General features: G+C 41.9%; 1 protein-coding gene across 3 annotated transcripts in view; it reads left to right on the top strand.

Annotated features, from left to right (window-relative positions):
• Positions 1-18,763, top strand: part of LOC121544855 (lateral signaling target protein 2 homolog) — a 39,120-nt gene that overhangs the window by 7,296 nt on the left and 13,061 nt on the right. Inside the window, exon 1 of one of the 3 annotated variants that reach the window (XM_041855063.2) lies at positions 7,123-7,315. The exons of the other annotated variants lie outside the window; for them this stretch is intronic. The gene's annotated coding sequence lies outside the window, so the exon portion shown is untranslated. Of the gene's footprint in view, positions 1-7,122; positions 7,316-18,763 lie in introns of those variants that run through there. 3 annotated transcript variants of the gene reach the window in all.

Genomic DNA, 18,763 nt, shown 5'->3' with positions numbered 1-18,763 from the left:
AGAGCTAGAGACCCCGGGTAGAAGTAGCCACATGGGTTGTGTTGCGAGGTTGTTCCCCTCTTTCCTACAGAGTAAATTTGAGTTGCTGAAGGCTCAAATTATCTCCCCATAATAGATGGGGACATTTCTTAATGTCCTATTATGCTCCTGCAGCTCAGCACACTGTTAGGCTAACCCAACTCCCTCTTGATTGTCATCCAATTCAGTGATTTTGTCAAGATGTTGGAAAGTATTTTTGCAACCAGAATAAACACAGTCATTGACCGCTAACATAATTGCTTCTCAGTACTTTTGCCAGGAGGAGTACTCTGCATTGCCTTTTCTGAGTATGCAGAGGGAAAGAATGTTGTGTAATTTATTTTACCGGGCACTAAGTCTGTAGCATTCCGCTCTGGCACAGTGTTGTTCAACACCGCATATCTTTGTCATTTTCACATCAACTTTAAGTTGTTTATTATTGAACTATGTTCTCCTGGAGATAGAAAAGCTAAGGCTATTGATATTTTCAGAGCTGCACTGTACTTCCTAGATAAGTCACATAAGGAGTTTTTTTATTTCTCTCTCCTGCAATACAACCGCCTTTCCGTGCTTTGAAGAACTGCTATCCCCCCCAGAACACTGTACCCTTCAACTGTTGGAGGAAGGGCTCTGGCTATAGGGCAAAGGTAGGACCCTCATTTACAATGTTGTAAGATGAGATGGCTGTCATTCCTTCTTGCTCTGTTAAACTGGTCTTGCTGGTTTGGTCTGAATCGTCTCTTTCTGTAAAAGGTTGTTTAGAAACTGGGCCTGTTCTGTTCTACATTATTTGGCAGATGTTTGCTTGCTGTACAAGTACAGGTTCAAGTGCTCTACCATTATCCAATTATGGGGGAAATGCACTGAATCATGAACCAATATACTAATAATAGACAGCTGTTTTATCCTCAATACCAAAAATGAAATACGGAAAGTAAGAATAAAGTGAGCGGAAGGTAGAAGGTGGGGCCAGTGTTATTGGAGACGTGCTTGACTGCACATGGCAGCAGACAGAGACAAAGACAAGACCTGGCTAAGGTCAAATCAAATTTGATTTGTCATATGCTTCGTAAAATAACGGGGGAAATGCTTTCTTACGGGCCCTTCCCAAACATGCAGAGAAAGAAAAAAAAAAAAGAAGAGAAATAATAGAAAAATAATAACACGAGGAATAAATACACAGTGAGTAACGATAACTTGGCTTTATACACAGGGTACCAGTACCGAGTCGATGTGCAGGGGTACGAGGTAGATGAGTACATATAGGTAAGGGTTAAAGTGACTAGGCAACAGGATAGATAATAAACAATTACATATATGATGAGTCGAAAGCGTTAGAGCAAAAAGGGTCAATGCACATAGTCCAGGTAGCTATTTGGTTAACTATTTAGCAGTCTTATGGCAGTGGAAGGTTTCTACTGAGCCAACATGGCCTCTCACCTCTCATTCATAAGAAAGAGGGAGAGCGATGTCAGCATGCTAAACCTGCACATTTGCCTCTCCTCCTTTCCCAGTATTATTCTATCAGGCATTCATTGACCTTAAGCCACACACCACCTCATCTGTCAGTGTGACAGGCCCAAAACCAGCGATGGGCCTGCCGGCCGTGTTCATCTCGCCTCCATCTGCCTGTATAGCCAGAGCAGATGGGAACAGAGCTGGGATTCTCTACAATTCTCGCTTGCCAGTTGCCACTCTACCCACTAGCCAAGCATATTGTTACGCGCGTTTATATAAAAAAAACACATCCCTCCGTCATCCCTCCGTCATCCATTCACCCAGTTACAGGATAGTATATACTGTATTTGAGACAGAAATGTCATAGATTGCAGCTTAAAGGAAAAATACCCCCAAAACCACTCATTCCTTTAATTTACAGTGTTAAATAACACTACGTGAGAACAATATTTTTTGTGAACAAATGTTTCATTTTGGAGTTTTAATCGTTGTGGAAATCTGTTGCAGCTCAAGTCAACTACAAAATCCACAATGCAATGTTCTCATTATGGGCGGGCTGGCTGGCTAGCTAGCAAACATAGCTACACACAATAATACCAAAGACAATATCAGCATGTAAAGTAGCTAGTTAGCTGTAAAATCGCCTAAACAAACCTCACAATCAATTTTGGATTCTACAATCTCACCATGTTCAACCTGCAGATCAATGTGCCTCACAGACTGGAGTCTGACATTCGCAATGGCTGATATACTTTCAAGGAGATGGGCCGCGCTGTGGGCCGTCAATGGGCATTCTGGGATATTCTGGGACAAGGAGCGCGCTCCATCAAGGAGTGAATGGGAGTCTATTGGGCGCTACCTCAAAAACCCAACGTTAGCATGAATTTCGTCAACAATAAGTACAGCATTACAAATATTTTCAGAGATGTGAGATAATTAACTTAGTAGATAGGCACGTTTCTCGACATATACCCTGACTTTGAGAAAGGATTGTGTGATGATTAGCTTGGCAAACGTGTGACGCAGCATGACAACGTGAACGTGATTGGTCGACAATCAGCTGGGTGGGGCGTTATATGTTCCTTCATTCATTGGATTCCTATCTCCTTTCTATAATGTCTCTGGCAACGGCACCATGCAATGCACCCTGGACAAAAGAGGCAGGCAAATAGGAAAAATGTGCTAGACCCTCCGTTAAATTACACATTTCTCGAGGTAGGAATATAAAGAAAAATATGATCAATGGCTCATTCGATAGAAGACGTCCTACCGAGTTATGATCTCGGCCAGTGTTGAAATCTGACAATACGATATTATAAAGATACTTAGGTGCAGATACGTCTTGCGATTCTCACAATTCTATACTGGACAGTATGTATTGCGATTTGATGTTCCAAACATATTGCTAACTTTGTATGCTGCAGAGATACAAGAAGAGCATGAGAAGATTCGTTTTGATCAGTCATGGAAATAAAAGTGCTGAAAACATGTTGGCTCACTATTTACAAAGATGGAGAACAAGCTATAGAATGAAAAAATACCAGAGTTTTGGTGCAGGTACAGCCGACTAGCGCAAGCTAATGCTACCTAGCAACAAAAAATATACAGTTGAAGTTGGAGGTTTACATACACTTAGGTTGGAGTCATTAAAACTAGTTTTTCAACCACTCCACAAATTTCTTGTTAATAAACTATAGTTTTGGCAAGTCGGTTAGGACATCTACTTTGTGCATGACACAAGTAATTTTTCCAACAATTGTTTACAGACAGATTATTTCACTTATTATTCACTGTATCACAATTCCAGTGGGTCAGAAGTATACAAGTTGACTGTGCCTTTAAACAGCTTGAAAAAAATTATGTCATGGCTTTAGAAGCTTCTGATAGGCTAATTGACATCATTTGAGTCAATTGGAGGTGTACATGTGGATGTATTTCAAGGCCTACCTTCAAACTCAGTGCCTCTTTGCTTGACATCATGGGAAAATCAAAATAAATCAGCCAAGACCTCAGAATAAAAATTGTAGACCTCCACAAGTCTGGTTCATCCTTGGGAGCAATTTCCAAATGCCTGAAGGTACCACGTTCATCTGTACAAACAATAGTACGCAAGTATAAACACCATGGGAACACACAGCCGTCATACCGCTCAGGAAAAAAAAAAAATATATAAAAATAAATAAAAAAGGAAGGAGACGCATTCTATCTCCTAGAGATTAACGTACTTTGGTGCGAAAAGTGCAAATCAATCCCAGAACAACAGCAAAGGACCTTGTGTAGATGCTGGAGGAAACAGGTACAAAAGTATCTATATCCACAGTAAAACGAGTTCTATATCGACATAACCTGAAAGGCCGCTCAGCAAGGAAGAAGCCACTGCTCCAAAACCGCCATTAAAAAAGCCAGACTACGGTTTACAACTGCACATGGGGACAAAGAACTTACATTTTGGAGAAATGTCCTCTGGTCTGATGAAACAAAAATAGAACTGTTTGGCCATAATGACCATTGTTATGTTTGGAGGAAAAAGGGGATGGCTTGCAAGCCGAAGAACACCATCCCAACCTTGAAGCACGGGGGTGGCAGCATCATGCTGTGGGGGTGCTTTGCTGCAGGAGGGACTGGTGCACTTCACAAAATAGATGGCATCATGAGGAAGGAAAATTATGTGGATATATTGAAGCAACATCTCAAGACATCAGTTAGGAAGTTAAAGCTTGGTCGCAAATGAGTCTTCCAAATGGACAATGACCCCAAGCATACTTCCAAAGTTGTGGCAAAATGGCTTAAGGACAACAAAGTCAAGGTATTGGAGTGGCCATCACAAAGCCCTGACCTCAATCCTATAGAAAATGTGTGGGCAGAACTGAAAAAGCGTGTGCGAGCAAGGAGGCCTACAAACCTGACTCAGTTACACAAGCTCTGTCAGGAGGAATGGGCCAAAATTCACCCAACTTATTGTGGGAAGCTTGTGGAAGGCTACCCGAAACGTTTGACCCAAGTTAAACAATTTAAAGGCAATGCCACCAAATACTAATTAAGTGTATGTAAACTTCTGACCCACTGGGAATGTGATGAAAGAAATAAAAGCTGAAATAAATCATTCTCTCTACAATTATTCTGACATTTCACATTCTTAAAATAGTGGTGATCCTAACTGACCTAAGACAGGACATTTTTACTAGGATTAAATGTCAGGAATTGTGAAAAACTGAGTTTAAATGTATTTGGCTAAGGTGTATGTAAACTTCCGACTTCAGCTGTATATATATATTTTTTTACAAATCAATACTTGGAGTCAAAATATTTTACAATTACATTTTTTTGTTGTTGATATAATATCATCCAAAATAATATTGCGATATGTAACTGTATTGATCTTTTCCTCTATCACGACTATCTGGTGGTTAGGCTGTGTAGTGGGCAACTTGCACCTTCTCAAGAAGGTGTAACAAACACAAGTGCTTATGGGAAGGAGGTGCCACAGACACTCTTTGGCTTACGTTTACTGAATATCTCTTCAAATACAGGTCATTATTGTTGTTTGCTTTGTTCGCTTTGTGTTTGAAATGTAAGTGTTGTGTCTGTTTTGAAAAGTTAATACTACTCCATATAGCCTCATATTGCCTAAATTCTTAAGACCCTAACCAAAGTCATGTCCTTTTTGTTATTCAGCATCCCTTAGCTGTCAGAGATATTTTGCTGTAAAAGAAAAAGCTAAATAAACCAAAGTAATTAGCAGCTTGTCTGGTCCAGAGAGGGTTCTGCACAATTGGCACCAAGATGGAGTGAGAGGGAGCAACAAAGTGCTGAGCCGCGGCCAACACGCCTGAATATTTAGCCTGGTTTCTCCAGCTCTTTATGGATGTCTCCATTCTGCTTACCCAACAGCCGTGCCATAATTGATTTGGTGTCAGCTGCCTGGATTTAGAGAGCTGACCCGTGGTGCACATCTAGACAGGCCAGCCGATTGAAGGCCTTTTGAAATTCACTGCAGGATTGGGATACTGTCTGCTGTGTCCTAGGTGTGGGGAGAAGATGATTGAATGCAAGGAGCTGTGGAGAGATTGGGATTGAACGCCACTAGAGAGACTCCTCTAGTGAGGGCAGATAATGACAGTTTCATGGATTTCTTTTGACATTACAACATATTGATAGCAATCTGTGGTCCCTCGATTCGATTGGGACAGGTTCTTTGATTCCACTTTATAGAGGATGTACCATGCACTCGAGGTGCCCTTTGCGTTGAGTGTATGAGTCTGTGTCTGCAGCAGCAGGCTATGAAATGCACAGCAACACCCCTTCTCTCGCCACAATCTCTCTAGCGGGAAAGAAAGGGAGGGGGTGAGCCAGGGAGGGAGAATAGTAGGCCTATATTTGGGGGATTAGTTTTTTCTTGGCCTTGGTTACGGTTGGCAGGAGATAAAATAAAAGGATGCGCCTCTCACAACTTTCACACACTGGTATTTCTTCCTTTTTGTTTCTCCTGACTATTCAGTGTCACACCATGGGAGTTTTTGAGAACGACGTCTCTGAGAAGGGCAGATTGAACAGCCAATGCTGTACAAACATTAGCCTAGTCCTACTATTGAAAGTTACTGTGCTCCATGTTCATTGTGATTGAAATTTGCAGCAAAGATAAAGATGTTTTAAATATTGTTTGTTGAGACTTGCTGTAGAAATATGTTGAGTCTTGGCTTTTGGTAATTCATGTTTTGCAAGTTGATATAGCCTAAATTTAAAGATGGAACACATGCTCAGAACCTTCAACTAGTTCACCGTTGGATTGAGACGTAAACTGGGTGATTTTCCTCTCTGTAAATGTGCCCATAGTTGAGCATGGCATGTGGTTTGTTTATAAATGTCTTCTCTGCAGATGGCGGGCACCATGGCAGAAAGGACCAAAATCTCCTCCATGGAAACTGGACAGTGTGTATGTGGATGAAGAAAACCTGCAAGTTGTGTTTGTGTGTGCGGTCCCTGCAGTCAGTCTTCATCCATGACTGTCTTAATTTCTCTTTTCTCTAGCCTATATGGTCAAACTCTTTGTCCATCCATGACAATGGGCTGTTTTTGTGTGGACAGACTGAGCTGAGGCTTACTGAGTTGAGTCATGTTCCACAACAGTAGAGAGGGTTATAGTTCAGAGTTCATCTTATGGAGGTCTGACCAGAGCCAGAGCCCAGGGAGCTGACTCATTAGAGTAGTACATCATTTATTTCAGCTCTCTGTCAAAGTCATTTGAATAGAAGTATTGGGATAATAACAAACCTTCTAGTTATTTACCATCTTGTATTTTGTCCAGAATTGTTTTGTTCTTTTTTTTATTTTTTATAGCATGTTACAGAATGAAGACAAACAGCAAACAATGCCATGATGTATCTAAGAAGAAACTACATTCTGTCTCTCCCGGCCTTTCACGTATGCCTCCCTGTCACCCCATCGGCCTAATTTATGCTGTTGTTTTGGGAATTTGAAATCCCCCCTCCATCTGTAGCCACCACAGCAGTCAGCCAGCAGTGGATTGTATAACGGGATTAGTGCTTGCATAAAAACATCCTGGTGGTCACGGGTCCTAAGGAAGTGTGTGGGGTGGGACTGGGGACCCGCTACGCTACCATCCAAGGGACTGGGGACCCGCTTGCAGCAGCCCTAATCCTCTTAGCCCCACCTCTGTGCTGCGGCTGCCCCATCCTGCCCTTCCAGCAGGCACGTGCTCCACACTCCACCAGCTTCATCTCTCAGATCAAACATCAGATTACGCCAGTGGCCGTTTAGACCCACACAGTCAGATGATGACAGCCTCAGTCCAGATCCAAATGGGAAGATTTAAAATCCGGTGAGTCAATAAATTGCCCTGTGTTAAGAGCTTTACCCGGGGCAAAGAAGAGTGTGATGACCTGTTTGTCAGCCACTGTGAACTTGGCTAACTAGTATGACATTGGCAGGTTGATTTTACACATGCACTCTATAAATATAGTAGCAACTGGATTTTGAAGTCGTTGACAGTAGATTCAAGTCTATAGATTTGCCAAGAAAAAGTAGAGAGGATAAGGGGTTAAAATAGTGGTTGCACTGTAGAGTCTTGGAGAGCGAATGAACTGCATGTTCTATTGAAACAGTTCATGTGAGAGCGATGTTTTATTTACAAGTTCATCCTGGGGGTACACTGAAGGTCTACGACACTGTTGTCATATTTAAACTGCAGTTCCAGAGGAATAGAGTAACAAGGCTGAAAGACTTTCGAGGACAGAATGGCTCTAAGCAAAGACACTTTGCAACACTATTGAAATAATTTCAGTGCACTGCAGACAGAACAGAAAATAATAACTTGGCATAACGGAAATCTCCACAAGACCTTACGGAGGTGATCATGACTATGATAGTCTTCAAAGTCGAGACATAACTGACATAATTGACCAAGGACCTAAAAGTTGTCTATGCAGGGTAGCAGAGAGGTTTAATGCTGACCAATGGGCCTGACTAGGACCGTCACTGTATACAGCTGCTCTGCTCAAAAGCCAATAACTGGCAGATACAGAATGGGCTGTTGCAGACAGTGTGAGTGAGACAGGTTATCCTCCACAACATTTGCTTGTGCTGTGTGTGAGGTAGTCTATGCTTGGCAGACAGCCAGGAGGCAGGTGAGTGATCCTGGAGAATGAAGGGCAGAGGAAGGCTTGTTATGAACGCCCTGACGTAGAGTCTATCTATGATAATATATAATAATAAATAATATAATAATAAGATAATATATAATAATATAATATAATATGCCATTTAGCAGATACTTTTATCCAAAGCGACTTACAGTCATGTGTGCATTTTTACGTATGGTGCACAGGTACTGATGATAATGTAGGTTCATGGAGCAGCATTAGCCACCCCCACCATTTTAAAATGGAAATGAAGTCCAGAGTCGGCACCACCACAGGGACATGGCTGAAGGAGACTGCTGCATGAGACAAAACAGAGGTTTAACAAGATTATGCAGGCTGGCGAGACAACGCACCTCGAATGACAACAGCCCACCTTGTTCAATTACGCTGGTCTCATTCAAGCTAAACTAACCATTTGGAAACACTCACTAAGTCTGTTTTTAAATGTGTAGCCTAAGCCTAATATTGGTGCAGGTGTAGAGAACGGCCTTGAATATGTATCACTAATCCATCCATGGTTAGGTTATGAGTGGTTAATCATCTGTAATGACAGGTTTTTGACCACCGATAATGAACAGGTTTGAGTCAACTGAAAGAAAGGATCAAGGACATCTGACAGCATTAGTAATTACAGGCCCGTGTCTTGCCACGGGATGGTCGGTCGCTGAATCTGCTGAATCCTTTTCTCATGCAAGGTAGTGGTTGGTTGTCCTCAAGCAAGGGGACTTGGTAGTGGTTGGTAGTGGTTGGTTGTCCTCAAGCAAGGGGACTTGGTAGTGGTTGGTAGTGGTTGGTTGTCCTCAAGCAAGGGGACTTGAGTTGCAGTTTTTACAGTCGATTCCCAAAACCTCACACCCTCTCCTTAAGACACTGATTTTAGTCACAACAAGCTAATTTGGTTTAAAGTTGATTGGTTACAGACTGTTATAGAAAATTGACAGATTGTAGCCTGACAGGTTGTTGGGAAATTGGTGTTCTGACTAGTCCTGCTCCCTTCAATCACACCACATATTGTTATCGACTACATTTTGTTTCACCGAATCATAGCTACAGTTTAGTCATTCTTTTACCAATGACAGTTTGCGTTTTCTCTTTTGACATCATTTCTTTTCTTTTTGCATTTAGTTGTCACTCAGTTATAACAAGGTTTCAAATCTGTCACTATGACTAATCATAAATCATCTGTTATCCTGGACTATTTGTATCTCCAACAACTTTTTCCTACGGGAAGAAAGGGTTGCTCTCGTTTTATGACTCGAATGACCTAACTTTTCATAAGTGCCCTATTTATTCACTAACTGGACTATAGGTTTGGCTGAGCTGCAAATTGTGACGTGTTGCGTTATCACATTTCTTCATGAATGACATGCGTTTTACTAACAGATTAGTTGTCATGCAGGTGCCAGAATTGACAGGGACACTTATGACATGCCTGTCGAGTTCCAATCGAGATATAGTGGAAGAGAATGTTGACAGGCTTTATGCTAGGGAGAAGTTTTAGACTCACCTGTAGAATCTTCAGGCACCGTAATGTGTAACTGTATTTCATGTATCCTACCAAATCCCTTCATGTGGTAAGGGGAGGTTGGATGAGAAATACCATTCTAGTTTCTACCCTCATAAGAAAGATGGGTCAAAATGTTCAGCATATCACCCACTATAGACTTCGGCCCATAATGCAACGCTGTTGGAATGTTCCCTCTTGAGTGTGGAATGCCGCAGGAGGAGGCAATAGGGCTACTGCTATCTCAATGGCTTCTTGTCTTCCTCTGAGTCTTGTGGGCCTCGCCTGTGTCCTACCGTAACTCCCAGTGGAATGCCATCCCTCTCTCTATGGGCTGTGTTGTGCCCCTAAAGGTCAACCCCTGACCTGGTACAACTTCCTATCCAGCCGCTTGTATGGCCTACATGTCATCCTGCAGACAATCATTTGACTAACATGCAAAGGAATGTAGGCAGTAGCGAGATCTGTTTAAAGCTTCAGCCAACTCCTATGATGTTTGTTGTCATGCTATATGTGTTTGCATGACAACAGAACATGACAGAGAAAAGGCTAAAGGGAATCTGCCTCGGTATTTGAATTCTATTCCAGGGCTGCGTTCAGTACGGGAAAAAAGGTGTGCACTCTGCAACGTTTAATTAAACGAAACGGTGCTGTTCAGAACGACCAGTTGAAAAACTGGGAGGGGTTGGGTTGTGCACAGCTGCCCTTTAAATACATCACTCATTGCTTCGAGCCACACCCTCCAAACGTTCCTCAAAGTCTTGTAGAAAAAAGAAGGAAGGGAAGCGCTGCAATGGTACACAATAGTAGGTCTTTGGTAAAAGAGGTAAATTGGTCATCAAAAAGAAAGGAGGACCAAGGCACTCTATATATAATTAATTAAAATGCCTTTGTTTGTATGACATGTTCAATGGAAACAAAGTTTAAAAACTCCAACGCATTCTGGACTTTGTCAGGGAGTACAAAGTCTGTTCAAGAACATTGAACGTTTTGGGGAAACGTGCCGTTCAGTACAAACCGTCACACAACGTAGCAAACGTTTAATCGAACTGAACGCACCCCAGTTGTTTGAGCACAAACCTTCTGTTGTTTCTGTCTTTGAATTTGTCATCCATGATGCACCATCTTCTCAGCTACCCTCCTGGCTCAGTGGTGGTGGTTTACAGCAGCAGGCACTTATTAACCTGTGTTCTCTTACCTGTGCTCACTTACCCACACTGAAGATGGGATGGTCTGTGGTGTGAAGACTAATTGTGTGTTTATGCTTTAACTGTATCCTCTCTGAGAGCTACTTATTTCTTAGAAAACCATACAGGCCCTCTGTTTCCTCAGCTGGTTGTCTATTTGCTCTAATGCTTTTCATTTAGGAACACACACACACACACACACACACTATCAACCTCTGCCTTTTCTCCTCTCTATCAACTTCTGTCTGGAGCACTCTCACAATCTGCCAGTGCCTCTCTTTCTATATCAAGAACTGTAACACACATTTCTATCAAAGTACAGCCATTCCTCTCCCTCCATTAATGTGTATGATGGATGTCATGGTAGTTCAGTGACTTATGGCAGGCTGAGATGTATTGTAGGCTTGGGCGGTATACCGTATATACCAGGGTTCCCCAACTGGTGGCCTGCGGGTGGTTTTATTTGGCCCCCCAAGTTTTCTGAGCAAAATAAATAATGTTTATTTTTTATTTTTTGTATTTTAATTGTTGGACATAAAAACTGTAAAAACGCCATAATAGAGAGACACATAATCGTATACAAATGTAAGCAAGGTTTGAAAATATTATGTTTTAGTCAAACATTATCTGTTTGGGCTTCTTGCGGAAAATTTGCAGTCTACAAATTATTTGTAATTATGTTCCAGCCCCTCGACCATCAGCTCAACAAAAAATCGGCTAATTTAGTAGCTAGTTAGCTATCTAGCTAAGTGGTTAGCTAGCTTCTTCCAAAATCAAGCATTTGCTTGGTACAGCAGAGAATCCCCTTCTGGATCAAGAGCCTTGCTGTCTAATATTCGTTTTGTGCTTGCAGCAAACTGTGAGTAGCATTTTATTCTTACTTGTATAGTTTAGGTCAGAAACAGGACAAAATGTTCGAAATGCGCTCGTTAGCATTCTCTATGAGGATTCCTTAGTACTTGTTAGCATTTTGTTATTATTCTGGTAAGTTACGTTTTTGAGGCTTTGAATATTAGTACATTTTAAATAAATACTTGCAGTCAAGACCCATGGGGCGGCGCACAATTGGCCCAGCGTCGTCCAGGGTAGGGGAGGGAATGGCCGGCAGTGATGTAGCTCAGTTGGTAGAGCATGGCGTTTGCAACGCCAGGGTTGTGGGTTCGATTCCCACGGGGGGCCAGTATGAAAAAAAATAATATATATATATATATATATAATAATGTATGCACTCACTAACTGTAAGTCGCTCTGGATAAGAGCGTCTGCTAAATGACGTAAATGTAAATGTAATGTAAATGTCAACTTGTGCGATAGGGAATAGATAAAGCAGATCGCGTTCATCATTTCGCCCATTAGATCCTTTTTCATTATGAAGCTTACCGGTACTAGTTTCCCAAAACAGCGGTTTGAGCCAGTCACGTGTTTTGTTTACAAAGAAGCACAATGAGCAAAATGGGAGTTACGTAAGGTGGCACTCCTGCAGCGCAACAAGTGAGGTGATCAAGTCACACATGTATGAAATTCACTACTGTTTGCCAGCTATATATCTTATTATTAAGTTAACTATTGAAGATGTGCCAAATAAATTATCTCCAGCTGGGTTTTGCTAACTTGCTAATGTTAGCTAAGTGGCTGATCAAGCTTCTTGGTTATAGCAGCAGAGACAATTCCCTCCTAGATTAAGATCCCTGCTGCTTAATATTTGTTTTGTGCGTGCTGCAAACAGCGTTTTGAGATACTTCCAGATCTTTATGAGCTGGGTTGTCTGCCCAACCCCTCTGAATCGGTATTAAATGTTTGCAAATTGGTAGTAAATGTTTGCATGCGTTCGTTAGCATTTACCTAGCATCCGCTATGAGAATTCCTTAGCACCTGTTAGCATTCTGGTTCTCATTTGAGAAATAACAAATAGCACCCCTTGTGTACACTACCAGTAATACCGTAAATCCCGGGATGGCACAGTATGAAGGAATGGAAATCTGGATACCGCCCAACCCTAGTATTGTGTCGAGAGGCAGGCCATTGATCCATTCCCATTAGTAGAACTAGCAGTTTATTGTACTTTGTGAATCTTTCTAGTCTATCATTGTTCTATCATTGCCTTTCTCCCCACCTTAGCAGCTATTCTCATCCGTTATTTGTATAAAGAGCTAGAAGATGTTCTTGACCTTGTTGAGAAAGAACACTCGATAAGTGTGAAACATTTTATTTGTCCTCCATAGCAGAGCTCAGTTTCCTGCTTACTATTCAACGATGATATGATCTGTACTGTATAATGTGGGTGTGGGTGCTTACGTGTGTGCATGGGTACGTGTGTGTGTGTTTTGTCAGTACCTCCATACCACCTTTGGAGTGCGGGAAAGGAACAGTACATCATATTCAGCCTGGTCTCAGACCACAGGAGAGCGTCACACTATTAGGGATCAGACTGACTAGGGAAAACAGCTTATGAGGCTCCAGAAAACATCATTATACTGTATGTGGGTGATTTCTTATATAAGGGACATTTGGAAAAATATCCACAGTAGTATTCCTTTCAGTCTGTGTTGTCAGGTTCCCTTAGCGAGGGGGAGCTACGCTACTATTTATTTTGGTCTGCTGGTGATGATGGCGCATCAATCCTTTGTTATGTTTTCATAACGTTAACATTTTCATGTTCCCCACCTGCTCCCCCCTCTTTGTCCCTATTCTTCAGCACCTCTCTCTCTCTCCCTCTCTGAGTGGCGTGGCTGTGCATGTGCTCTGCTCAGCAGTGGAATGATCTGCTGTGCTGTGCTCTTCCCCACAGAACAGCACACAGTGTGAGAGAATGACACAAATCCTTTACCAGGGCCAAGCTCTCTAATTACGCCTGCTCTTCTGGGGAGAGAACAGACAATATGAACCATCTGTTAACGTCCTACCCTCTTAGAACCCAGCCTGTTTTCATCCATTTCACCGTCCTTGTGCTCATACATGTCTTACATGTTCACTCGTCCGTAATCCTGTTTTTATGGTATTATGTCTTTTGTTGTCGTCAATTAAGTGGAAAACACCAGATGACCTATCATTGTAACATGGAATATAGAGTAGAGGAGATTAAGTGCTTTATTTAAAATCAAATCAAATTGTATTGGTTGCATACACATTTAGCAGATGTTATTGTGGGTGTAGCGAAATGCTTGTTTTCCTAGCTCCAACAGTGCAGTAATATCTAACAATACACACAAATCTAAAAAGTAAAAGAATGGTATTAAGAAATATAGAAATATTAGGATGAGCAATGTCAGAATATATATATATATATATATATATATATATATATATATATATATATATATATTTACACACAGTACCAGTCAAAAGTTTGGACACACCTACTCATTCAAGGGTTTTTCTTTATTTTTAATTGGGTTGAGGTCGGGGGATTGTGGAGGCCAGGTAATCTGATGCAGCACTCCATCACTCTCCTTCTTGGTAAAATACCCTTACACAGCCTGGAGGTGTTTTGGGTCATTGTACTGTTGAAAATTAAGTGATAGTCCCACTAAGCCCAAACCAGATGGTTTGGCGTATCACTGCAGAATGCTGTAGTAGCCATGCTGGTTAAGTGTGCCTTGAATTCAAAATAAATCACAGACAGTGTCACCAGCAAAGCACACCACACCATAACACCTCCTCCTCCATGCTTTACGGAGGGAACTACACATGCAGAGATCATCCGTTCACCCACACCGCGTCTCACAAAGACACGGCGGTTGGAACCAAAAATCTCACATTTCGACTCCAGACCAAAGGACACATTTCCACCGGTCTAATGTCCATTGCTCGTGTTTCTTGGCCCAAGCAGGTCTCTTCTTCTTATTGGTGTCCTTAAGTAGTGGTTTCTTTGCAACAATTTGACCATGAAGGCCTGATTCACACAGTCCCCTCTGAACAGTTGACGTTGAGATGTCTGTTACTTGAACTTTGTGAAGCATTTATTTGGGCTGCAATTTCTGAGGCTGGTAACTCTAATGAACTTATCCTCTGCAGCAGAGGTAACTCTGGGTCTTCCATTCCTGTGGCGGTCCTCATGAGAGCCAGTTTCATCATGGCGCATGATGGTTTCTGCGACTGACGGCACTTGAAATGTTCTGTATTGACTGACCTTCATGTCTTAAAGTAATGATGGACTGTTGTTTCTCTTTGCTTATTTGAGCTGTTCTTGCCATAATATGGACTAGGTCTTTTACCAAATAGGGCTATCTTCTGTATACCCCGCCTACCTTGTCACAACACAACTGATTGGCTCAAACGCATTAAGAAGGAAATAAATTCCACAAATTAACTTTTAACAAGGCACACCTGTTAATTGAAATGCATTCCAGGTGACTACCTCATGAAGCTGGTTGAGAGAATGCCAAGAGTGTGCAAAGCTGTCATCAAGGCAAAGGGTGTCTATTTGAAGAATCTCAAATATAAAATATATTTTGATTTGTTTAACACTTATTTGGTTACTACATGATTCCATGTGTGTTATTTCATAGTTTTGATGTCTTCACTATTATTCTACAATGTGAAAAATAGTAAAAATAAAGAAAAACCCTTGAATGAGTAGGTGTGTCCAAACTTTTGACTGGTAGCGTATATATACTGTATGTGATGAGATGTATAGACAATATGGACAGTATATGGATAGATATGTAATATACAGTGGGGGAAAAAAGTATTTAGTCAGCCACCAATTGTGCAAGTTCTCCCACTTAAAAAGATGAGAGAGGCCTGTAATTTTCATCATAGGTACACGTCAACTATGACAGACAAATTGAGGGAAAAAAATCCAGAAAATCACACTGTAGGATTTTTAATGAATTTATTTGCAAATTATGGTGGAAAATAAGTATTTGGTCACCTACAAACAAGCAAGATTTCTGGCTCTCACAGACCTGTAACTTCTTCTTTAAGAGGCTCCTCTGTCCTCCACTCGTTACCTGTATTAATGGCACCTGTTTGAACTTGTTATCAGTATAAAAGACACCTGTCCACAACCTCAAACAGTCACACTCCAAACTCCACTATGGCCAAGACCAAAGAGCTGTCAAAGGACACCAGAAACACAATTGTAGACCTGCACCAGGCTGGGAAGACTGAATCTGCAATAGGTAAGCAGCTTGGTTTGAAGAAATCAACTGTGGGAGCAATTATTAGGAAATGGAAGACATACAAGACCACTGATAATCATCCTCGATCTGGGGCTCCACGCAAGATCTCACCCCGTGGGGTCAAAATGATCACAAGAACGGTGAGCAAAAATCCCAGAACCACACAGAGGGACCTAGTGAATGACCTGCAGAGAGCTGGGACCAAAGTAACAAAGCCTACCATCAGTAACACACTACGCCGCCAGGGACTCAAATCCTGCAGTGCCAGACGTATCCCCCTGCTTAAGCCAGTACGTCCAGGCCCGTCGGAAGTTTGCTAGAGTGCATTTGGATGATCCAGAAGAGGATTGGGAGAATGTCATATGGTCAGATGAAACCAAAATAGAACTTTTTGGTAAAAACTCAACTCGTCGTGTTTGGAGGACAAAGAATGCTGAGTTGCATCCAAAGAACACCATACCTACTGTGAAGCATGTGGGTGGAAACATCATGCTTTGGGTCTGTTTTTCTGCAAAGGGACCAGGACGACTGATCCGTGTAAAGGAAAGAATGAATGGGGCCATGTATCGTGAGATTTTGAGTGAAAACCTCCTTCCATCAGCAAGGGCATTGAAGATGAAACGTGGCTGGGTCTTTCAGCATGACAATGATCCCAAACACACCGCCCGGGCAACGTCTCCAGATCTCAACCCCATAGAAAATCTTTGGAGGGAGTTGAAAGTCCGTGTTGCCCAGCGACAGCCCCAAAACATCACCGCTCTAGAGGAGATCTGCATGGAGGAATGGGCCAAGATACCAGCAACAGTGTGTGAAAACCTTGTGAAGACTTACAGAAAACGTTTGACCTGTGTCATTGCCAACAAAGGGTATATAACAAAGTATTGAGAAACTTTTGTTATTGACCAAATACTTATTTTCCACCATAATTTGCAAATAAATTCATTAAAAATCCTACAATGTGATTTTCTGGATTTTTTTCCCTCAATTTGTCTGTCATAGTTGACGTGTACCTATGATGAAAATTACAGGCCTCTCTCATCTTTTTAAGTGGGAGAACTTGCACAATTGGTGGCTGACTAAATACTTTTTTCCCCCACTGTATCTGAGGAATAGTATACAGTGAGGGGAAAAAAGTATTTGATCCCCTGCTGATTTTGTACGTTTGCCCACTGACAAAGACATGATCAGTCTATAATTTTAATGGTAGGTTTATTTGAACAGTGAGAGACAGAATAACAACAAAAAAATCCAGAAAAACGCATGTCAAAAATGTTATAAATTGATTTGCATTTTAATGAGGGAAATATGTATTTGACCCCTCTGCAAAACATTACTTAGTACTTGGTGGCAAAATACCTTGTTGGCAATCACAGAGGTCAGATGTTTCTTGTAATTGGCCACCAGGTTTGCACACATCTCAGTAGGGATTTTTTGTCCCACTCCTCTTTGCAGATCTACTCCAAGTCATTAAGGTTTCGAGGCTGACGTTTGGCAACTCGAACCTTCAGCTCCCTCCACAGATCTTCTATTGGATTAAGGTCTGGAGACTGGCTAGGCCACTCCAGGACCTTAATGTGCTTCTTCTTGAGCCACTCCTTTGTTGCCTTGGCCGTGTGTTTTGGGTCATTGTCATGCTGGAATACCCATCCACGACCCATTTTCAATGCCCTGGCTGAGGGAAGGACGTTCTCACCCAAGATTTGACGGTACATGGCCCCGTCCATCGTCCCTTTGATGCGGTGAAGTTGTCCTGTCCCCTTAGCAGAAAAACACCCCCAAAGCATAATGTTTCCACCTCCATGTTTGACGGTGGGGATGGTGTTCTTGGGGTCATAGGCAGCATTCCTCCTCCTCCAAACACAGCGAGTTGAGTTGATGCCAAAGAGCTCCATTTTGGTCTCATCTGACCACAACACTTTCACCCAGTTCTCCTCTGAATCATTCAGATGTTCATTGGCAAACTTCAGACGGGCATGTATATGTGCTTTCTTGAGCAGGGGGACCTTGCGGGCGCTGCAGGATTTCAGTCCTTCATGGCGCAGTGTGTTACCAATTGTTTTCTTGGTGACTATGGTCCCAGCTGCCTTGAGATCATTGACAAGATCCTCCCGTGTAGTTCTGGGCTGATTCCTCACCGTTCTCATGATCATTGCAACTCCACGAGGTGAGATCTTGCACGGAGCCCCAGGCCGAGGGAGATTGACAGTTATTTTGTGTTTCTTCCATTTGCGAATAATCGCACCAACTGTTGTCACCTTCTCACCAAGCTGCTTGGCAATGGTCTTGTAGCCCATTCCAGCCTTGTGTAGGTCTACAATCTTGTCCCTGACATCCTTGGAGAGCTCTTTGGTATTGGCCATGGTGGAGAGTTTGGAATCTGATTGATTGATTGATTCTGTGGACAGGTGTCTTTTATACAGGTAACAAGCTGAGATTAGTAGCACTCCCTTTAAGAGTCTGCTCCTAATCTCAGCTCGTTACCTGTATAAAAGACACCTGGGAGCCAGAAATCTTTCTGATTGAGAGGGGGTCAAATACTTATTTCCCTCATTAAAATGCAAATCAATTTTTGACATTTGTTTTTCTGGATTTTTTTTACAATTAAAATTATAGACTGATAATTTCTTTGTCAGTGGGCAAACGTACAAAATCAGCAGGGGATCCAATACTTTTTTCCCTCACTGTATGTCCATCAATAGTTATAGTTGAATAGGATAGGCCTTCACTAGAATACAGTATATAACATTGATTTAAAGTGACCAGTGTTCCATGACTATGTACGTAGGGCAGCAGCCTCTAAGGTGCATGGTAGAG

The sequence above is a fragment of the Coregonus clupeaformis genome, chromosome 29 (assembly GCF_020615455.1).
Source record: "Coregonus clupeaformis isolate EN_2021a chromosome 29, ASM2061545v1, whole genome shotgun sequence".
Taxonomy (NCBI): Eukaryota; Metazoa; Chordata; class Actinopteri; order Salmoniformes; family Salmonidae; genus Coregonus; species Coregonus clupeaformis.
The sequence above is the reverse complement of the archived record's forward strand: the minus strand, read 5'-3'. Positions and strand labels throughout refer to the sequence as shown.